Source organism: Gobius niger (genome assembly GCF_951799975.1).
Source record: "Gobius niger genome assembly, chromosome: 7".
In the NCBI taxonomy this organism is placed as follows: domain Eukaryota; kingdom Metazoa; phylum Chordata; class Actinopteri; order Gobiiformes; family Gobiidae; genus Gobius; species Gobius niger.
In genome coordinates this window covers 1,263,368-1,288,124 of record NC_136858.1, presented here as the reverse complement: position 1 = coordinate 1,288,124, position 24,757 = coordinate 1,263,368, and the positions used below count along the sequence as shown (strand labels likewise).

Here is a 24,757-nt window from a genome sequence, read left to right as displayed (position 1 = left end):
CAGGAACATCTGTGCAGAGGAACATAGTGTACAGGAACATCTGTGCAGAGGATCATAGTGTACAGGAACATCTGTGCAGAGGAACATAGTGTACAGGAACATCAGTGCAGAGGAACATAGTGTACAGGAACATCTGTGCAGAGATCATAGTGTACATTAACATCTGTGCAGAGGAACATAGTGTACAGGAACATCTGTGCAGATGAACATAGTGTACAGGAACATCTGTGCAGAGGAACATAGTGTACAGGAACATCTGTGCAGAGGATCATAGTGTACAGGAACATCTGTGCTGAGGATCATAGTGTACAGGAACATCTGTGCAGAGGAACATAGTGTAGAGGAACATCTGTGCAGAGGATCATAGTGTACAGGAAAATCTGTGAGAGGATCATAGTGTACAGGAACATCTGTGAGAGGAACATAGTGTACAGGAACATCTGTGCAGAGTATCATAGTGTACAGGGACATCTGTGCAGAGGAACATAGTGTACAGGAACATCTGTGCAGAGGATCATAGTGTACAGGAACAGCTGTGAGAGGATCATAGTGTACAGGAACATCTGTGCAGAGATCATAGTGTACAGGAACATCTGTGCAGAGGATCATAGTGTACAGGAACATCTGTGCAGAGGAACATAGTGTACAGGAACATCTGTGCAGAGGAACATAATGTACAGGAACATCTGTGCAGAGGATCATAGTGTACATGAACATCTGTGCAGAGGATAATAGTGTACATGAACATCTGTGAGAGGAACATAGTGTACAGGAACATATGTGAGAGGAACATAGTGTACAGGAACATCTGTGAGAGGATCATAGTGTACAGGAACATCTGTGAGAGGAACATAGTGTACAAGAACATCTGTGCAGAGGATCATAGTGTATAGGAACATCTGTGCAGAGGATCATAGTGTACAGGAACATCTGTGCAGAGGATCATAATGTACAGGAACATCTGTGCAGAGGATCATAGTGTACATGAACATCTGTGCAGAGGATAATAGTGTACATGAACATCTGTGAGAGGAACATAGTGTACAGGAACATATGTGAGAGGAACATAGTGTACAGGAACATCTGTGAGAGGATCATAGTGTACAGGAACATCTGTGAGAGGAACATAGTGTACAAGAACATCTGTGCAGAGGATCATAGTGTACAGGAACATCTGTGCAGAGGAACATAGTGTACAGGAACATCTGTGCAGAGGAACATAGTGTACAGGAACATCTGTGCAGAGGAACATAGTGTACAGGAACATCTGTGCAGAGGAACATAGTGTACAGGAACATCTGTGCAGAGGAACATAGTGTACAGGAACATCTGTGAGAGGAACATAGTGTACAGGAACATCTGTGCAGAGGATCATAGTGTACAGGAACATCTGTGAGAGGAACATAGTGTACAGGAACATCTGTGCAGAGGATCATAGTGTACAGGAACATCTGTGCAGAGGAACATAGTGTACAGGAACATCAGTGCAGAGGAACATAGTGTACAGGAACATCTGTGCAGAGGAACATAGTGTACAGGAACATCTGTGCAGAGGAACATAGTGTACAGGAACATCTGTGCAGAGGAACATAGTGTACAGGAACATCTGTGCAGAGGATCATAGTGTACAGGAACATATGTGCAGAGATCATAATGTACAGGAACATCTGTGCAGAGGATCATAGTGTACAGGAACATCTGTGCAGAGGATCATAGTGTACAGGAACATCTGTGCAGAGGATCATAGTGTACAGGAACATATGTGTAGAGGATCATAGTGTACAGGAACATCTGTGAGAGGATCATAGTGTACAGGAACATCCGTGCAGAGGAACATAGTGTACAGGAACATCAGTGCAGAAGAACATAGTGTAAAGGAACATCTGTGCAGAGGAACATAGTGTACAGGACCATCAGTGCAGAGGATCATAGTGTACAGGAACATCTGTGCAGAGGATCATAGTGTACAGGAACATCTGTGCAGAGGAACATAGTGTACAGGAACATCTGTGCAGAGGATCATAGTGTACAGGAACATCTGTGCAGAGGAACATAGTGTACAGGAACATCAGTGCAGAGGAACATAGTGTACAGGAACATCTGTGCAGAGATCATAGTGTACATTAACATCTGTGCAGAGGAACATAGTGTACAGGAACATCTGTGCAGATGAACATAGTGTACAGGAACATCTGTGCAGAGGAACATAGTGTACAGGAACATCTGTGCAGAGGATCATAGTGTACAGGAACATCTGTGCTGAGGATCATAGTGTACAGGAACATCTGTGCAGAGGAACATAGTGTAGAGGAACATCTGTGCAGAGGATCATAGTGTACAGGAAAATCTGTGAGAGGATCATAGTGTACAGGAACATCTGTGAGAGGAACATAGTGTACAGGAACATCTGTGCAGAGTATCATAGTGTACAGGAACATCTGTGCAGAGGAACATAGTGTACAGGAACATCTGTGCAGAGGATCATAGTGTACAGGAACAGCTGTGAGAGGATCATAGTGTACAGGAACATCTGTGCAGAGATCATAGTGTACAGGAACATCTGTGCAGAGGATCATAGTGTACAGGAACATCTGTGCAGAGGAACATAGTGTACAGGAACATCTGTGCAGAGGAACTTAGTGTACAGGAACATCTGTGCAGAGGATCATAGTGTACAGGAACATCTGTGCAGAGGATCATAGTGTACAGGAACATCTGTGCAGAGGAACATAGTTTACAGGAACATCTGTGCAGAGGATCATAGTGTACAGGAACATCTGTGTAGAGGATCATAGTGTACAGGAACACCTGCGCAGAGGATCATAGTGTACAGGAACATCTGTGCAGAGGAACATAGTTTACAGGAACATCTGTGCAGAGGATCATAGTGTACAGGAACATCTGTGCAGAGGAACATAGTGTACAGAAACATCTGTGCAGAGGATCATAGTGTACAGGAACATCTGTGCAGAGGATCATAGTGTACAGGAACATCTGTGCAGAGGATCATAGTGTACAGGAACATCTGTGCAGAGGATCATAGTGTACAGGAACATCTGTGAGAGGATCATAGTGTACAGGAACATCTGTGCAGAGGATCATAGTGTACAGGAACATCTGTGAGAGGATCATAGTGTACAGGAACATCTGTGCAGAGGATCATAGTGTACAGGAACATCTGTGAGAGGATCATAGTGTACAGGAACATCTGTGCAGAGGATCATAGTGTACATGAACATCTTTGCAGAGATCATAGTGTACAGGAACATCTGTGAGAGGATCATAGTGTACAGGAACATCTGTGCAGAGGATCATAGTGTACAGGAACATCTGTGCAGAGGAACATAGTGTACAGGAACATCTGTGCAGAGCATCATAATGTACAGGAACATCTGTGAGAGGATCATAGTGTACAGGAACATCAGTGCAGAGGATCATAGTGTACATGAACATCTGTGCAGAGATCATAGTGTACAGGAACATCTGTGAGAGGATCATAGTGTACAGGAACATCTGTGAGAGGATCATAGTGTACAGGAACATCTGTGCAGAGGAACATAGTGTACAGGAACATCTGTGCAGAGGAACATAGAGTACAGGAACATCTGTGCAGAGGAACATAGTGTACAGGAACATCTGTGCAGAGATCATAGTGTACAGGAACATCTGTGCAGAGGAACATAGAGTACAGGAACATCTGTGCAGAGGATCATAGTGTACAGGAACATCTGTGCAGAGGAACATAGTGTACAGGAACATCTGTGCAGAGATCATAGTGTACAGGAACATCTGTGCAGAGGATCATAGTGTACAGGAACATCTGTGCAGAGGAACATAGAGTACAGGAACATCTGTGCAGAGGAACATAGTGTACAGGAACATCTGTGCAGAGGAACATAGTGTACAGGAACATCTGTGCAGAGGAACATAGAGTACAGGAACATCTGTGCAGAGGAACATAGTGTACAGGAACATCTGTGCAGAGGAACATAGTGTACAGGAACATCTGTGCAGAGGAACATAGTGTACAGGAACATCTGTGCAGAGGAACATAGTGTACAGGAACATCAGTGCAGAGGATCATAGTGTACAGGAACATCTGTGCAGAGGATCATAGTGTACAGGAACATCTGTGAGAGGAACATAGTGTACAGGAACATCTGTGAGAGGATCATAGTGTACAGGAACATCTGTGCAGAGGATCATAGTGTACAGGAACATCAGTGCAGAGGATCATAGTGTACAGGAACATCTCTGCAGAGATCATAGTGTACAGGAACATCTGTGCAGAGGATCATAGTGTAAAGGAACATCTGTGAGAGGAACATAGAGTACAGGAACATCTGTGCAGAGGATCATAGTGTACAGGAACATCTGTGAGAGGATCATAGTGTACAGGAACATCTGTGCAGAGGATCATAGTGTAAAGGAACATCTGTGAGAGGAACATAGAGTACAGGAACATCTGTGCAGAGGATCATAGTGTACAGGAACATCTGTGAGAGGATCATAGTGTACAGGAACATCTGTGCAGAGGATCATAGTGTACATGAACATCTGTGCAGAGATCATAGTGTACAGGAACATCTGTGCAGAGGAACATAGTGTACAGGAACATCTGTGCAGAGGATCATAATGTACAGGAACATCTGTGAGAGGATCATAGTGTACAGGAACATCTGTGCAGAGGAACATAGTGTACAGGAACATCTGTGCAGAGGATCATAATGTACAGGAACATCTGTGAGAGGATCATAGTGTACAGGAACATCTGTGCAGAGATCATAGTGTACAGGAACATCTGTGAGAGGACCATAGTGTACAGGAACATCTGTGCAGAGGAACATAGTGTACAGGAACATCTGTGAGAGGAACATAGTGTACAGGAACATCTGTGAGAGGAACATAGTGTACAGGAACATCTGTGCAGATGATCATAGTGTACAGGAACATCTGTGCAGAGGAGCATAGTGTACAGGAACATCTGTGCAGAGGATCATAGTGTACAGGAACATCAGTGCAGAGGATCATAGTGTACAGGAACATCTGTGCAGAGGATCATAGTGTACAGGAACATCTGTGCAGATGATCATAGTGTACAGGAACATCTGTGCAGAGGAGCATAGTGTACAGGAACATCAGTGCAGAGGATCATAGTGTACAGGAACATCTGTGCAGAGGAGCATAGTGTACAGGAACATCTGTGCAGAGGAACATAGTGTACAGGAACATCTGTGCAGAGGATCATAGTGTACAGGAACATCTGTGCAGAGATCATAGTGTACAGGAACATCTGTGCAGAGGATAATAGTGTACAGGAACATCTGTGCAGAGATCATAGTGTACAGGAACATCTGTGCAGAGGAACATAGAGTAGAGGAACATCTGTGCAGAGGAACATAGTGTACAGGAACATCTGTGCAGAGATCATAGTGTACAGGAACATCTGTGCAGAGGAACATAGAGTACAGGAACATCTGTGCAGAGGATCATAGTGTACAGGAACATCTGTGCAGAGGAACATAGTGTACAGGAACATCTGTGCAGAGGAACATAGTGTACAGGAACATCTGTGCAGAGGATCATAGTGTACAGGAACATCTGTGAGAGGATCATAGTGTACAGGAACATCTGTGCAGAGGATCATAGTGTACAGGAACATCTGTGAGAGGATCATAGTGTACAGGAACATCTGTGCAGAGGAACATAGTGTACAGGATCATCTGTGCAGAGATCATAGTGTACAGGAACATCTGTGAGAGGATCATAATGTACAGGAACATCTGTGCAGAGGATCATAGTGTACAGGAACATCTGTGCAGAGGAACATAGTGTACAGGAACATCTGTGAGAGGATCATAGTGTACAGGAACATCTGTGCAGAAGAACATAGTGTACAGGAACATCTGTGCAGAGGATCATAGTGTACAGGAACATCTGTGCAGAGGAACATAGTGTACAGGAACATCTGTGAGAGGATCATAGTGTACAGGAACATCTGTGCAGAAGAACATAGTGTACAGGAACATCTGTGCAGAGGATCATAGTGTACAGGAACATCTGTGCAGAGGATAATAGTGTACAGGAACATCTGTGAGAGGATCATAGTGTAAAGAACATCTGTGCAGAGGATCATAGTGTACAGGAACATCTGTGAGAGGATCAAAGTGTACAGGAACATCTGTGAGAGGATCATAGTGTACAGGAACATCTGTGCAGAGGAACATAGTGTACAGGAACATCTGTGAGAGGAATATAGTGTACAGGAACATCTGTGCAGAGGAACATAGTGTACAGGAACATCTGTGCAGAGGAACATAGTGTACAGGAACATCTGTGAGAGGAACATAGTGTACAGGAACATCTGTGCAGAGCATCATAGTGTACAGGAACATCAGTGCAGAAGAACATAGTGTACAGGAACATCTGTGCAGAGGAACATCTGTGCAGAGGATCATAGTGTACAGGAACATCAGTGCAGAGGATCATAGTGTACAGGAACATCTGTGCAGAGGATCATAGTGTACAGGAACATCTGTGAGAGGAACATAGTGTACAGGAACATATGTGCAGAGGAACATAGTGTACAGGAACATATGTGCAGAGGATCATAGTGTACAGGAACATCTGTGCAGAGGATCATAGTGTACAGGAACATCTGTGCAGAGGATCATAGTGTACAGGAACATCTGTGAGAGGAACATAGTGTACAGGAACATATGTGCAGAGGAACATAGTGTACAGGAACATCTGTGCAGAGGATCATAGTGTACAGGAACATCTGTGCAGAGGATCATAGTGTACAGGAACATCTGTGCAGAGGATCATAGTGTACAGGAACATCTGTGAGAGGAACATAGTGTACAGGAACATCTGTGCAGAGATCATAGAGTACAGGAACATCTGTGAGAGGATCATAGTGTAAAGGAACATCTGTGCAGAGGATCATAGTGTACAGGAACATCTGTGAGAGGATCATAGTGTAAAGGAACATCTGTGCAGAGGAACAGAGTGTACAGGAACATCTGTGCAGAGGATCATAGTGTACAGGAACATCTGTGCAGAGGAACATAGTGTACAGGAACATCTGTGCAGAGGATCATAGTGTACAGGAACATCTGTGCAGAGGATCATAGTGTACAGGAACATCTGTGCAGAGGAACATAGTGTACAGGAACATCTGTGCAGAGGAACATAGTGTACAGGAACATCTGTGCAGAGGATCATAGTGTACAGGAACATCAGTGCAGAGATCATAGTGTACAGGAACATCTGTGCAGAGGAACATCTGTGCAGAGGATCATAGTGTGCAGGAACATCTGTGCAGAGGATCATAGTGTACAGGAACATCTGTGCAGAGGAACATAGTGTACAGGAACATCTGTGCAGAGGAACACAGTGTACAGGAACATCTGTGCAGAGGAACATAGTGTACAGGATCATCTGTGCAGAGATCATAGTGTACAGGAACATCTGTGAGAGGATCATAGTGTACAGGAACATCTGTGCAGAGGATCATAGTGAACATCTGTGCAGAGGAACATAGTGTACAGGAACATCTGTGAGAGGATCATAGTGTACAGGAACATCTGTGCAGAAGAACATAGTGTACAGGAACATCTGTGCAGAGGATAATAGTGTACAGGAACATCTGTGAGAGGATCATAGTGTACAGGAACATCTGTGCAGAGGATCATAGTGTACAGGAACATCTGTGAGAGGATCATAGTGTACAGGAACATCTGTGAGAGGATCAAAGTGTACAGGAACATCTGTGAGAGGATCATAGTGTACAGGAACATCTGTGCAGAGGAACATAGTGTACAGGAACATCTGTGAGTGGATCATAGTGTAAAGGAACATCTGTGCAGAGGAACATCTGTGCAGAGGATCATAGTGTACAGGAACATCTTTGCAGAGGATCATAGTGTACAGGAACATCTGTGCAGAGGATCATAGTGTACAGGAACATCTGTGAGAGGAACATAGTGTACAGGAACATCTGTGCAGAGGATCATAGTGTACAGGAACATCAGTGCAGAGGAACATAGTGTACAGGAACATCTGTGAGAGGAACATAGTGTACAGGAACATCTGTGCAGAGGAACATAGTGTACAGGAACATCTGTGCAGAGGAACATAGTGTACAGGAACATCGGTGAGAGGAACATAGTGTACAGGAACATCAGTGCAGAGGAACATAGTGTACAGGAACATCTGTGCAGAGGAACATCTGTGCAGAGGATCATAGTGTACAGGAACATCAGTGCAGAGGATCATAGTGTACAGGAACATCTGTGCAGAGGATCATAGTGTACAGGAACATCTGTGAGAGGAACATAGTGTACAGGAACATCTGTGAGAGGATCATAGTGTACAGGAACATCAGTGCAGAGGATCATAGTGTACAGGAACATCTGTGAGAGGATCATAGTGTAAAGGAACATCTGTGCAGAGGATCATAGTGTACAGGAACATCTGTGCAGAGGAACAGAGTGTACAGGAACATCTGTGCAGAGGATCATAGTGTACAGGAACATCTGTGCAGAGGAACATAGTGTACAGGAACATCTGTGCAGAGGATCATAGTGTACAGGAACATCTGTGCAGAGGAACATAGTGTACAGGAACATCTGTGCAGAGGATCATAGTGTACAGGAACATCAGTGCAGAGATCATAGTGTACAGGAACATCTGTGCAGAGGAACATAGTGTACAGGAACATCTGTGCAGAGGAACATAGTGTACAGGAACATCTGTGAGAGGATCATAGTGTACAGGAACATCTGTGCAGAGATCATAGTGTACAGGAACATCTGTGAGAGGATCATAGTGTACAGGAACATCTGTGCAGAGGAACATAGTGTACAGGAACATCTGTGCAGAGCCTGGGCTGGAAACCCCAAGGTCAAAGTGGGAAACACCTCCAAAGGTGGTGGAGAACGACCGAGCCAAGATCCTGTGGGACGTCCAGATCCAGACGGACAGAAGGTGATGAACCAACCGGACATTGTGGTGGTGACAAAGAGCAGAGGAGCCGCTGTGGTCGACATAGCAACACCAAGACTTCAACATCAGGAAAAAGGAACAGGAGAAACTAGAGAAACACCAGAGGCTCAGAGAAGAGCTGGAGAAAACCTGGAGGGTGAAGCATCAGTGGTGCCCGTGGTCGTTGGGGCACTCGGGGCAGTGACCCCCAAACTGGAGGAGTGGCTCCAGCAGATCCCAGGAAATACATCAGACATCTCGGTCCAGAGAAGATACTGCAGAACCCTCAGGCTCCCAGGCCGACGGGAGAGGACCCGAGCAGGAGGAGAAGAGACGCCCGCGGAGGAGGAGGAAGAGTTTTTTTTTATGTATGAATGTTTGATTTTTTAATATTTCTTAACAAAAGGATTCGTTTTTTTATACATTTTCATATTTCTTCTTCTTCAAAACAAATATTATATACATATATAACATTTTTTCACCTCCCCACAGTTTTTTTTTTGTCTGATGTCACTTCCAGGTCTCTCTTAACTCCCGCCTGAACCGAGAGGATCTTTTTCCTCACGTCATCACATTTTTTTCTATCATTTTTTAGTCAGTTTTTTGTCACATTTCCATCATTGTTTTCGTCTCAGTTTTGTTGCTATTTTCACAGCTTTTTCCCAGAAGCTTTTGGATTGGGATAAAGCCAAACTGGAGAAAACATGCTCGGTTCAGGTGGGGGTTAAGGGGTTAAACAATGGCTGAAGTTGATCCTTTTGCAGGACGAGTGAATAGTTTCTAACGCTCTGGTGTCAATGACATGTTGATTGATTCATGACAGAGCAGTGAGTTCAGGAGAAAACACGTCATCTTCTTCATCAGAGCTGTTTCTCTGGAAGTCGAGGTGTGGAGGATCTGGTCGGGCCGGTCGGAGTCTGAGGAAAGGCCTGATAAAACTGAGCCAATCAGGAAACAGAGCAGGCGATGGTCAGCTGTTACCGGGCAGACTGTGAAGTGGCCTCAGAGGCTCAGACACTTTAAACCCTTTCACAAAACACTGAGACGCACCTGAACGTGAGCAAAGGCAGATTCACTCCAACAAGCGACAGAACTGCATCGTCAGCTGCTTCATTTCATCACAATATAAAAGGGAAGGACTTAACCTCGAATAATAGATCATGTAGATCCCACAGACCCCCCCCTCACAGATTCCCCCCTCCCACACACTCCCCCCTCTCTTCGGTATATTTATTTATTTGTATTTATTTGTTTATTTGATAGGGACATGTGTGAACAATAAACATGTTCCACACTACAACATTCATAGCCAAGGCTAATTTGCAATGTCTGTCCGTAGAAGGGCTTTTCAAATTCACACAGAAAGTACAAAAAATACATTTACAGTAACATTAATAATTAATTCTGACATTACACAAAGGAAGTGCATTGAGTGCAGACTAAAAATGATTGCAGACTTGATCTCTTTTTAAAATATGTTTTAGTTCATTTTTAAAAGCCCCCAGATCTAAGTCCTGTTTCAGCTCAGGAGGCAAAGAGTTCCAGAGTTTAGCTCCTGGACGGTAAAAGCCGACTGTCCAAAGGTCTTTTTCCTAACGGGTACTTTCACATTTCCATCAGCAGCTCCTCGTGTGATGGAGCCACTGATCCAAGAGGAACTATGAGCCGTCTGAGAACATCAGGGGCTGTGCACACATTTGTACATTCATTTGAAGTTACAGAATTTAATAAAATGTTCAAAGTTAAGAAAGTTTAACCTCTGCAAGACTCCACAATTGTGCGTCCTGACAGATGTTTTATCTAAAAATGTTAATGCTCTGTTGTAAATCAGTCTTAAAGGCCTGACTGTTGTGGCTGTTGCCTGTGACCAGGAGGTTCTGCAGTAACTGAGATGAGAGAAAACCATGGCCTGCATAAACACACTTGCTGCATGAAATGGTGAACAGTCCCGTATGATTCTGAAACTGTACAGGTTTGATTTGGCTGTTCTTGTGATCTTTGTGACATGACTTTCAAATGTTAGATGGGAGTCCAAGATTAGGCCCAGATATTTAACTTCTTTAACCTGGGCAATGTCTTGACCGTTTATTGTCAGATGCAGTTCTTCCACGGGGTGTGATCTGGAAGCAAAACAAACTGACACTGTCTTACTCAGGTTTAGTGTTAGTCCTGAGTTTTGAAACCACACTGACGCAGAGTTAAGGTGTTGCTGCAGCTGCGCAGTAACGGCTTCAACACTTTTGCCACTCACAAAGACAACTGTATCATCTGCACACATTTGGAAACCTGCGCCCGGACAGATGTTTGGTAAATCATTTATTATTATTATTGTTGAGCCAAGTCTCAGTGAAGACAAAAACACAACTGTCTTTCACCATCGTCCAGCAGGAGCGAACCAGACGGTCATGGTCCATCTCAGTCTCCTGGGAACGGACATCAGCCAGAGCAAGAGAAGGGAGAGGGGGCTTGTGTGGTTCAGCTGTAAGTCTTGCCCGGATACCTCCTCATTATTATAAGTGAGGCAGGATAAGTGAACAGTGTATAGTGTATAATGCTTTCTATATTATTCACTAAGGCTGTAATCTTTGCAACTCTAGATGTATTTCTTGTCATTTTTCAGACTTTTGCAGCTGATTTTATGATCGAGTGAGTTCAGGAGAAAACACGTCATCTTCTCCATCAGAGCTGGTTCTCTGGAAGTCGAGGTGTGGAGGATCTGGAAGTGGAGGTGTGGAGGATCTGGAAGTGGAGGTGTGGATGATCTGGAAGTCGAGGTGTGGATGATCTGGAAGTCGAGGTGTGGAGGATCTGGAAGTCGAGGTGTGGAGGATCTGGAAGTCGAGGTGTGGATGATCTGGAAGTTGAGGTGTGGAGGATCTGGAAGTCGAGGTGTGGAGGATCTGGAAGTCGAGGTGTGGAGGATCTGGAAGTCGAGGTGTGGATGATCTGGAAGTCGAGGTGTGGAGGATCTGGAAGTCGAGGTGTGGAGGATCTGGAAGTCGAGGTGTGGAGGATCTGGAAGTCGAGGTGTGGAGGATCTGGAAGTCGAGGTGTGGGGGATCTGGAAGTCGAGGTGTGGAGGATCTGGAAGTCGAGGTGTGGAGGATCTGGTCGGGCGGAGTCTGGGGAAAGTCCTGATGATACTGAGCCAATCAGAGAACAGAGCAGGCGATGGTCAGCTGTTACCGGGCAGAGAACAGATGAGGAGTCAAGAAGGCTCGACTCCTGTACGACTGAGAGCAAACACATGTCCTACAGGGAGGTCGTCACCAGCAGGTAGGTCACAGGTTCGATTCCCGGACGGGGCCTTTCTGTGGAGGTCACGTTCTGCTCTGCGTGGGTTTCCTCCAGTTTCCCCGTCACTAAAAACATGTACAATAGGCCAGGATGTGGTGAAGATCGTCCCGGACACTCGGACTACAAACACTGGAACTCCTCAGGGCTGTGTACTTTCCCCCTGGCTCTTCTCCCAGTGCACGAACTGCTGCACCTCCAGTGGCCAGGACGACACCTCCCTCATCGGGCTCATCTCTACAGGACAACCTGGAGCTGAACGCCCAGAAGACGGTGGAGATGATCGTGGACTGTTGTTTTCACTGTATTTGCTGCCACTGAGCGCTGTCATTTTAAAACACAACTTGTCATTTCATTTTTATGCGGACGATATACAGGTCTATCTACCCATGTGGCCAAACAGCACAGCAGCGCTACAGTCCATCCACAATGCCCTGGCTGACATCAAGGAACGGCTCACACAGAACTTTTTACATCTTAACCAGAGTAAAAGTGAGTGCATTTTGTTTGGACCCAAATTTATGGACTCTGTGTTGGACCTGGGAACCTTTGCCCCTTTTTCTCAAACAGTGGTGAGAAATTTAGGGGTTCAGTTCGATGACCAACTGAAATTCGACAAGCAGATTGACACTGTTGTTCGGTCAAGCTTTTTTCAGCTCCGTCTCCTGGCCAAGGTTAAACCTTTCCTCGGTCAGAATGACTTAGAGAAGGCTATGCTTTTATTGGCTCCCGTATTGACTATTGCAATGCACTTTATGTGGCCGGTGCCGTCACATGACTCCATACACTGCAGTCACATGACTCCAGTGCTGCACTCCTTACACTGCAGTCACATGACTCCAGTGCTGCACTCCTTACACTGCAGTCACATGACTCCTTACACTGCAGTCACATGACTCCAGTGCTGCACTCCTTACACTGCAGTCACATGACTCCTTACACTGCAGTCACATGACTCCAGTGCTCTGCTCCTTATACTGCAGTCACATGACTCCAGTGCTGCACTCCTTACACTGCAGTCACATGACTCCAGTGTTGCACTCCTTACACTGCAGTCACATGACTCCAGTGCTGCACTCCTTACACTGCAGTCACATGACTCCAGTGCTGCACTCCTTACACTGCAGTCACATGACTCCAGTGCTGCACTCCTTACACTGCAGTCACATGACTCCAGTGCTGCACTCCTTACACTGCAGTCACATGACTCCAGTGCTGCACTCCTTACACTGCAGTCACATGACTCCTTACACTGCAGTCACATGACTCCAGTGCTGCACTCCTTACACTGCAGTCACATGACTCCTTACACTGCAGTCACATGACTCCAGTGCTCTGCTCCTTATACTGCAGTCACATGACTCCAGTGCTGCACTCCTTACACTGCAGTCACATGACTCCAGTGTTGCACTCCTTACACTGCAGTCACATGACTCCAGTGCTGCACTCCTTACACTGCAGTCACATGACTCCAGTGCTGCACTCCTTACACTGCAGTCACATGACTCCAGTGCTGCACTCCTTACACTGCAGTCACATGACTCCAGTGCTGCACTCCTTACACTGCAGTCACATGACTCCAGTGCTGCACTCCTTACACTGGCTCCCAGTACATGCGAGGGTTCATTTTAAACTCGTTTTTTTATACATTTTCATATTTCTTCTTCTTCAAAACAAATATTATATACATATATATTATTTATTCACCCCCCACAGTATTATTTTGTCTTATGTCCCTTCCAGGTCTCTCTTAACTATCACATTTTTGTCATTTTTTGTCAATGTTTTCTCACTTTTTTGTCACATTTCCATCATTGTTTTCGTCTCAGTTTTGTTGCTTTTTCCCAGAAGCTTTTGGATTGGGGTAAAGCCAAACTGGAGAAACTGTGCTCGGTTCAGGTGGGGGTTAAGGGGTTAAACAATGGCTGAAGTTGATCCTTTTGCAGGACGAGTGAACAGTTTCTAACGCTCTGGTGTCAATGACATGTTGATTGATTCATGACAGAGCAGTGAGTTCAGGAGAAAACACGTCATCTTCTTCATCAGAGCTGTTTCTCTGGAAGTCGAGGTGTGGAGGATCTGGTCGGGCCGGTCGGAGTCTGGGGAAAGGCCTGATAAAACTGAGCCAATCAGGAAACAGAGCAGGCGATGGTCAGCTGTTACCGGGCAGACTGTGAAGTGGCCTCAGACACTTTAAACCCTTTCACAAAACACTGAGACGCACCTGAACGTGAGCAAAGGCAGATTCACTCCAACAAGCGACAGAACTGCATCGTCAGCTGCTTCATTTCATCACAATATAAAAGGGAAGGACTTAACCTCGAATAATAGATCATGTAGATCCCACAGACTCCCCCCCTCACAGACTCCCCCCCCCCCTCTCTTTGGTATATCATTGTTGAGCCAAGTCTCAGTGAAGACAAAAACACAACTGTCTTTCACCATCGTCCAGCAGGAGCGAACCAGACGGTCATGGTCCATCTCAGTCTCCTGGGAACGGACATCAGCCAGAGCAAGAGAAGGTAGAGGGGGCTTGTGTGGTTCAGCTGTAAGTCTTGCCCGGATACCTCCTCATTATTATAAGTGAGGCAGGATAAGTGAACAGTGTATAGTGTATAATGCTTTCTATATTATTCACTAAGGCTGTAATCTTTGCAGCTTTAGATGTATTTCTTGTCATTTTTCAGACCTTTGCAGCTGATTTTATGATCGAGTGAGTTCAGGAGAAAACACGTCATCTTCTCCATCAGAGCTGGTTCTCTGGAAGTCGAGGTGTGGAGGATCTGGAAGTCGAGGTGTGGAGGATCTGGAAGTGGAGGTGTGGAGGATCTGGAAGTGGAGGTGTGGAGGATCTGGAAGTGGAGGTGTGGAGGATCTGGAAGTGGAGGTGTGGAGGATCTGGAAGTGGAGGTGTGGAGGATCTGGAAGTGGAGGTGTGGAGGATCTGGAAGTCGAGGTGTGGAGGATCTGGAAGTCGAGGTGTGGAGGATCTGGAAGTCGAGGTGTGGAGGATCTGGAAGTCGAGGTGTGGAGGATCTGGAAGTCGAGGTGTGGAGGATCTGGAAGTCGAGGTGTGGAGGATCTGGAATTCGAGGTGTGGAGGATCTGGAAGTCGAGGTGTGGAGTATCTGGAAGTCGAGGTGTGGAGGATCTGGAAGTTGAGGTGTGGAGGATCTGGAAGTCGAGGTGTGGAGGATCTGGAAGTCGAGGTGTGGAGGATCTGGAAGTCGAGGTGTGGAGGATCTGGAAGTTGAGGTGTGGAGGATCTGGTCGGGCGGAGTCTGGGGAAAGTCCTGATGATACTGAGCCAATCAGAGAACAGAGCAGGCGATGGTCAGCTGTTACCGGGCAGAGAACAGATGAGGAGTCAAGAAGGCGCGACTCCTGTACGACTGAGAGCAAACACATGTCCTACAGGGAGGTCGTCACCAGCAGGTAGGTCACAGGTTCGATTCCCGGACGGGGCCTTTCTGTGGAGGTCATGTTCTGCTCTGCGTAGGTTTCCTCCAGTTTCCCCGTCACTAAAAACATGTACAATAGGCCAGGATGTGGTGAAGATCGTCCCGGACACTCGGACCACAAACACTGGAGCTCCTCAGGGCTGTGTACTTTCCCCCTGGCTCTTCTCCCTGTGCACGAACTGCTGCACCTCCAGTGGCCAGGACGACACCTCCCTCATCGGGCTCATCTCTACAGGACAACCTGGAGCTGAACGCCCAGAAGACAGTGGAGATGATCGTGGACTTCAGGCTCTCCCACCCCCATCTCCATCGTGGACTCCTTCACCATCAGCCAGGACAAGCTCGAATGGGAGCCGACCATCAGCTCCCTCATCAAGATCATCCTCTCCTCCTCCATCAGCGTGTGGTCCATCCTCTCCTCCATCATCGTGTGGTCCATCCTCTCCTCCTCCATCAGCGTGTGGTCCATCCTCTCCTCCATCAGCGTGTGGTCCATCCTCTCCTCCTCCATCAGCGTGTGGTCCATCCTCTCCTCCTCCATCAGCGTGTGGTCCATCCTCTCCTCCTCCATCAGCGTGTGGTCCATCCTCTCCTCCTCCATCATCGTGTGGTCCATCCTCTCCTCCTCCACCATCATGTGCAGCTGCTGAGAAGGTGATGGGCTGTGAGCTCCATCTCTCCAGGACCTGGGGGCGTGTGGGTCGGATCACAGCTGACCCTTCTCACCCTGGACACGGACTCTTCCTCCCTCCCCTCAGGCAGGAGGCTACGGTCCACACAGACCCATAGATCCACCTGAACTTCATCACTTTTTATCTCGTATCTTATGTATTTTCATATTCTTCTGCCCCTATATGGTTTATTGTGCGTTATACATGTTTTATATATATTATATAACATATTATATATGTTTTATGTTGCACCAGTTTGAACCTGTGCTCAAACTCTTCAGATTCTGATTCAGATAATGCTTCACTCACATTCTCAGTCATTCACGGGAAACATGTATCTCCACAGACCTGCTCCACGGGTCGAGCAGGTGAGCGGCGCCAGAGGGGGCGGCGCCGGAGGGGGCGGCGCCAGAGGGGGCGGAGCCAGCGGGTCGAGCAGGTGAGCTGTGCCGGAGGGGGCGGAGCCAGCGGGTCGAGCAGGTGAGCAGTGCCAGAGTGTGCCTCACACTGACAGTTTTAGTGGAGCCTCAGGCCACTTAAACGGGAGCAGGAAAAAGGACTCAGACGTTCTTCGTCCGAGGAGACTCGTCCGAGGAGACTCGTCCGAAGGGGGACTCGTCTGAGGAGACTCGTCAGGAGACTCGTCTGAGGAGTACCAGAGTACCACGGTGAGTACCAGGAGAACAGGCTCATGTTCAATACTTTGTGTGCTGGAAATAAGAGTCAGATGAAGCTGGTGATGTTCACGTCTACTTTGCCCTGAGCAAATATGAACCCTTCACATGATCAACATGATCATGGACGTTTGAAACACAGTGGGTCATATTCGTGATGACACAGCATGATTCAGGTCAGAGAGTTACAGAGCTTTTAGAACGTCTTCATGAGCATTAAAACTGTCTGGACACATTTTCAGCTGCTTTGTTCTCACTTTGCCATTTCACCAAACATCATTCTCAAAACTCCAAGAAGAAAAACAATCAAGGATTTCAAAAGTCAGATTTGAATTGAGGGCTGAGACGATGCACCTCATTTGCATATTTAACAAACACTGCAGGTGATTAGTGTCGTTTTTAAATAATCCAGTGAATAAAACCCAGGTTTTCAGAAAGAATCTCTCAGGCCGTGTTTTGCACCGTTTGTACAAGTCATCCACAAACATGACAAATGTCACAAAGACGGGGCTGTTGAGCGTGAACATCTGTGTGTGTCCTGCAGTATCATGTGTATCCAAATACTGTGTTGCATTTGTGTTACTTTGGTAAATGTTTGAATTCTGCAGCTCAGAAACGCACACGGCTGCTGCTGTCACATGATCCGCAGGGAGTGACAGGGAAAAAGAACAGTGTTTAGATTTGGGTAAAGCCAAACTGCAGAAAATGTGCTGGGTTCAGGTCGGGGTCAAGAGGTTAAGGCCATGGAAATACTTGCAAATACTATATTTACGTCATATTTAGCCAGTTTTGCCACTTGTCACCATTTGGATGTGTATGGCATTTGTGTAGATTGATTGAAAGTGTTAGGGCTCCCTCTAGTGGATTCTTGGTTCAACTGCAGGTCACCATAGCCTGCCCACATGTGCATTTATGTCGAGTTCTGTGTAAGTCAAAGCTTCAGTTGGTCTTTTGATTCTTCAGACTTTTGGTTCAGAGATCAGCAGTTCACAGATCCCACATTCAGCAGCAGAAAAGAAAAGACATAAATAACAGTTTTCAAAGTGACTTTAACAGAGCTGTTAAACAGTACTTGCATTTGTTTGTTCCTATTACACAACTTTAGAAGTATTTGATCGTAAATGTTGTATTTTCACATTGTACATGTTTAACATATGAGCCATGACTCACATACATGTTGGAAAAGTACATGAACGACTGTCTCCACACTCTTTGATAGTGAGGCTACACACAGCTGTCTCTGTGGGGCTAATAAAGCAGGGAAACCAGCGCCCCCTGCTGATCAACTCAACTATAACCTTTAAAAAATGTCTAACGTTCACATTTCACAGCACATTTAGACACACTTTAGTTTGTTCTGCTTCAGACACACACATGTACACACCCCCACGGTCATGAACCTGGACATCATCATCTCCTCCCTCAGCCCCTCCCTCAGCCCCTCCAGAAAGAAGCCCCTCCCTCAGCCCCTCCAGGGAGAAGCCCCTCCCTCAGCCTCTCCAGAGAGAAGCCCCTCCCTCAGCCGCCTCCAGAGAGAAGCCCCTCCCTCAGCCCCTCCAGGGAGAAGCCCCTCCCTCAGCCCCTCCAGAGAAGCCCCTCCCTCAGCCCCTCCCTCAGCCCCTCCAGAGAAGCCCCTCCCTCAGCCCCTCCCTCAGCCCCCTCCAGAAAGAAGCCCCTCCCTCAGCCCCTCCAGAGAGAAGCCCCTCCCTCAGCCCCCTCCAGAGAGAACCCCCTCCCTCAGCCCCTCCAAAAAGAAGCCCCTCCCTCAGCCCATCCGGGGAGAAGCCCCTCCCTCAGCCCTCTCCAGAGAGAAGCCCCTCCCTCCTGTGGGAGCCTGCTGTTTGTAGCATTAGGTGTGTTCGAGATGCCGTTGTGTCTCGCCTGGATGATCGAGAGTCGCCGACGCACCAGGGGCGGAGAAAAAAGTCTGAAGTCCATCCGACCCTCCACATGCAGAACAACGAGAGCCTCAGATCAGCAGCGTCTCGTTCAGATATCGTTCATTTAAAGTTTATCCTAAATAAAAGTCCTTCACCTCCTGCTCTGTTTCCTTTACTCCAAGGTCAAGGTCAAGGTTTATTTATAGCACATTTAGAAACCGGGAACTGCCCCAAAGTGCTTTCCATATTCAGTGCAAAATTACAGACGCAAAAAAAATAAAATAAAATGCAGCATAATCAAATGTCCAGCTCAACTTGGATTAAAAGCCAGTGCAAAGAGATGCGTTTTCAACAACGACTTGACATTGTCCACAGTGGAGGCCGTTCTGAGGCAGAGGCAGAGAGTTCCAGAGTTTAGGACCAGCAACAGCAAAGGCTCATCTCCTCTGGTTTTTCGTTTGGACCATGGGCTAAAGTCTAAGAGCAACTGCTCCGAGGACCTCAATGATCTGCTGGGAGTGTGCAAATTCAGCAAGTCTTTTAGGTACGAAGGTGCCAAGTCATGAAGAGATTTAAAAACAAACAGTAACATTTTAAACTGGATTTTAAAAGTCACAGGAAGCCAGTGGAGAGAGGAAAGCACAGGTGTAATGTGCTCCTGTGGTCTGGTCCCTGTGAGCAGACGAGCTGCCGCATTCTGGACTAGCTGGACTCCAGAGACTCCAGAGACTCCAGAGACTCCAGAGACTCCAGAGACTCCAGAGGCTCCAGAGACTCCAGAGACTCCAGAGACTCCAGAGACTCCAGAGACTCCAGAGACTCCAGAGGCTCCAGAGGCTCCAGAGACTCCAGAGACTCCAGAGACTCCAGAGACTCCAGAGGCTCCAGAGGCTCCAGAGACTCCAGAGACTCCAGAGACTCCAGAGACTCCAGAGACTCCAGAGACTCCAGAGACTCCAGAGACTCCAGAGGCTCCAGAGGCTCCAGAGACTCCAGAGACTCCAGAGACTCCAGAGACCACAGAGACTCCAGAGGCTCCAGAGACTCCAGAGACTCCAGAGACTCCAGAGACTCCAGAGACTCCAGAGACATCATTCTTCATCAGAGGAAACTTTCCCATTCGTTTGTGGGGCGATGCAGAACTTTAATAGTTTCAGTCATAGTTTATTTGTTCAGATCTAAAGAGGAGAGAGGAGGGGGCGGAGCACGTTTCTGATCACACAGACTCGTATCCAATCACCTGAGCGTGAGGACAGGTGGGTGTTTTCCCATCATGCACTGGGCCGTGGAGCCGCTGCAGTTCCTCTGGAGAGATGCAGCGGCTGATCCAGTCGGCTGCTCTCGTTGGGGTCTCAGATCTTTCCGTGACGTCAGAGCCTCTGGAGCAAGAACAGAAATGTAACCGGCCCCGAGAGTCTGCAGTCGCTGTGAAACTGCTCATCTCAAACACACCTATAGTCCCTCTTCAGCAGACACCGCGCTACTGAAGGAGGAGCGGCAAGTTACCCAATACAACATCCGGGAGCAGCGCGCATACAGGATTATCAAAATAAAACACAAAACTGTAAAATTCACAATAAAACAACATCAAAATAAACGCTTTTTCTAACTCCGTTACATTTGCGTCTGCTGGAATATTTGGTCAGAAAGTTGTCTTGTGTCTCACTTTGCTCCTGGAGAACCTCCAGATTTAAAGCAGGTGACAATTACACTCTCTCTCATTCTCATTTGCCATTTGCCATTGCATCTACATGCCAATACAAAACACTAAGCTGCAAAGGAGCTCTCAGCAACAAACAACCAGGGCCTCATTTATCGACCTGGCTGTGCACAAAATGAGGCCGAAACTTTGCACCAAAGGTGGTGTTTATGGAAAACAAACTGAACGTGAAACATTGCGCTGCTCCACGTTAACTAAAGAGCTGCCGTACGAGGCGCACTTTTCACAAACACTGAGAGACGAGAGAGACAGGACTGTGAGGACGTCACGTTTGCTTTGGTTTGAATTGACTTTGTTCAGCAATGACAAAGATTAGAATGAAATAAGAACTTATCACCATGTTTGTGAACATTGGTGCGCACACACGTGCACGCTCGTACACGTGCACGCTCGTACCCGTGAACGCTCGTACACGTGCACGCTCGTACACGTGCACGTATGTGCACTGGCACTAAAGCCTTTTAAACTGGAAGCAGGAATGACCCCGTTGTCCTGAGTCGTCTCTGGACATAAGTCTGACCAGCTGGGTTTAGGTCCAAAGCTCGGGTCACATGACCTTCAGACGAGGCCGTCTTTATGCACCACCCGGACACTGACCTCTCCTCACTCACTCCACCCGGACACTGACCTCTCCTCACTCACTCCACTCGGACACTGACCTCTCCTCACTCACTCCACCCGGACACTGACCTCTCCTCACTCACTCCACCCGGACACTGACCTCTCCTCACTCACTCCACCCGGACACTGACCTCTCCTCACTCACTCCACCCGGACACTGACCTCTCCTCACTCACTCCACCCGGACACTGACCTCTCCTCACTCACACCACCCGGACACTGACCTCTCCTCACTCACTCCACCCGGACACTGACCTCTCCTCACTCACACCACCCGGACACTGACCTCTCCTCACTCACTCCACCCGGACACTGACCTCTCCTCACACCACCCGGACACTGACCTCTCCTCACTCACTCCACCCGGACACTGACCTCTCCTCACTCACACCACCCGGACACTGACCTCTCCTCACTCACACCACCTGGACACTGACCTCTCCTCACTCACACCACCCGGACACTGACCTCTCCTCACTCACTCCACCCGGACACTGACCTCTCCTCACTCACTCCACCCGGACACTGACCTCTCCTCACTCACTCCACCCGGACACTGACCTCTCCTCACTCACTCCACCCGGACACTGACCTCTCCTCACTCACTCCACCCGGACACTGACCTCTCCTCACTCACTCCACCCGGACACTGACCTCTCCTCACTCACTCCACCCGGACACTGACCTCTCCTCACTCCACCCGGACACTGACCTCTCCTCACTCACTCCACCCGGACACTGACCTCTCCTCACTCACTCCACCCGGACACTGACCTCTCCTCACTCACTCCACCCGGACACTGACCTCACCTCACTCACACCACCCGGACTCTGACCTCTCCTCACTCACACCACCCGGACACTGACCTCTCCTCACTCCACCCGGGCTGAACTGCTGCTTCATCCTACACAGAGCCGACACTTAAGGCTCTTCTTTATGTTCTAAACATGTGTTTTGAAAAGTTTCATTGCTGGAATATGTAGAAAGATGCCAATACATGAGAGAAGCAGAGTCACTCTTCAGTAAATCTACTTGAGCCCGTGTCGCCTCTGCCCGAGCTGCGGCAGCATCAGCCCCTCCCTCTCTGCCCCTCCCTCTCTGCCCCTCCCTCTCTGCCCCTCCCTCTCAGCCCCTCCCTCTCTGCCCCTCCCTCTCTGCCCCTCCCTCTCCTTCCCGCTCCTTCAGTAAAACCCACTCATTAGCCCCACATGTTTAGGGAAATCTCATTCATAAGTCACCTTGCATTGCCTTTTATGGACAAATGGAGGCGGGCAGAGGGCGTGTCCAGAGGGCGTGTCCGGAGGGCGTGTCCAGAGGGCGTGTCCAGAGGGCGTGTCCAGAGGGTGTGGCGTGAGGTCGCAGCTTTCTGCTCCAGGTGGAATCAGTGAAGGAGAGATGGGTCATTTCTGGTCTGGTTGGTGCAGTCCGGTATCTGTGAGAGACTGCCTCTCTTCCTTCTTAAAATGATTTGGTTATTGATGTATTGGCTCTGTTGGCTTCCCAGAATATTAACATTGCCAAAGTCATGGCAGTTTTCTTTTTACTCCCTCAAACAGCAGTGCGCTTTGCCCTCCACTATGCCACACATTAAAGCCACATCAGGTTCACACAGAGATCAAAGACGGGTCATATTTGAGAGGAATTAGCGACTTGGGGACAGCTGTTCTTCTCAGTTTAGGCGACTGCAAAGGTTTGTACCAGGACCTGGTCACAATATAATAGTCCAGCCGAGAACTGACAAACGCATGAGTGGCCTTCTCCTGGTCTTTGCATGAGAGAAAGGGCTTCCCCTTGGTCAAACGGCGCAGCTTTTACAGGATTTATCTGTTGGTTGAACTTCAGTTCTCGGTCAAAGACGATGCCCAGGTTCCTGACGGCATCGTGAACTCGGCCCATGACCCTGGACTGAATCTGAGGGACATCCAGGGGCAAAAAATAACACATTCAGAATTTGTTTCCTTCAGATGGAGTAAAATCTGAACCAGTCATTGTTTAATGTCTGAAAGGCAGCGATGGAGCGAGTCGAGAGCAGAGTCAATGTTTGGGAGCTTTTGTAAAAAAAAACTGGACATCATCAGTTATGAAACATGATGTCATATGATTGATGACGCTGTGAGGCGGACAGCAGCTGGTCTCAGTTATGAATGGAGAAATCCTAAAGACCTACATGTAACACTCCTTCCCAGTGGCCTCCCTCTCTCCTGGTGCAGCTGTGTTTGCCTTTTTCAGCAAGCTGCATTTGTGATTTCTGCTCCGCGTTGTTTTTCTGGATACTTTTGTTAGTCTTTGCCGTGTTTTTGTAACCTGGCTAACGCCAGGCTGCTGTGTGCGCTCGAATCACAGCAGCCTGGGGACCAGGGCCCAAATGTTCACATGGATTTGGGACCAATCACAGAGCGAGGAGGGACGGCAAGACGGTGACGAGCTATTCGATATACGGAAGCTTGTAGTTTATTTACGGATTAAAAAAAAGTGTATTTACGGATCCAACATGACAGCAGCAGACACGATGGTATTTTTCGATCGAGCTTTAGGCCGAGTTCTAAATAGTTTAGCTCGAAAGTTTACAGCGGGTTCGTCATACGTCATCTCATACGATGATACGATTGGCTGTGGCCCCCAGACAGCCTGTTAGCCAGGCTAGTGTTTTTGTGGGGGTTTGGTGGATTTGTTTACTTTGAGAGTCCAAAATGGTCCTGAAGAAAGCAGCTTTTTGAAGGTAAACAAACTGCTAGCTTATCAGCTAAACCCATTTGAGATCTACAAACATCTTCTTCTGAGACACTGAAGAGGCACCAAGAGCCCCCACACCTGCAGCACGGAGGAGGAGTCACAAGAGGAGCTACAGGAAACAACAAAAGGGACAAACGAGGAGATGGTGAAAGACTGTGGAGGGAGCTGTGCAGGAGGAAGGAGGAGGTGGAGCTGACCAGTGCAGGACACCACGCTCTGAGACGGGGACAAGCCCAGGAGGCGCTGCACCGTTTCAGATGATCAGAGGAGACAGAGGGCAGCTACAGTTTCTCCGTCCTCCAAGGTCATGCGGGTCAGGTTGACGAACAGTGGCAGCGCGGCTCAGCCACAGCAGCTCAGGACTAACACCTGGACACTGTTTCGTCGTTCGCTTGTACAATGACAATAAAACACTTACTTACTTACTCTATGGGCTGAAGAATATACACGCAGATTTGATTATGCATTGATTAAGTTCATCTCGGAGTCTGAGGTGTGTGAATAACCACATTGCAAAGAAACTTCAGATCTGTAGTATTTGATTTAAGGCCTTTAGATGATTTGTTTAGGTTGATATGAAATACTAATTACATCAACATACAAATCAACATACAGAACGGGAAAAAGGGGGGAAAATAAAGTAATGCACTTAGTAGTAGCAACACAAAAATCTGACCTGGAGGAGGAAAAAAAAATAAAAAATGAGTTACACGA

The 24,757-nt window shown here is 47.4% G+C and overlaps 1 protein-coding gene across 1 annotated transcript in view; it reads right to left on the bottom strand.

The window, feature by feature from the left end:
• Positions 1-24,757, bottom strand: part of poc1b (POC1 centriolar protein B) — a gene marked incomplete at its 3' end in the record, with an annotated part of 379,874 nt that overhangs the window by 254,697 nt on the left and 100,420 nt on the right. The window lies entirely within an intron of this gene.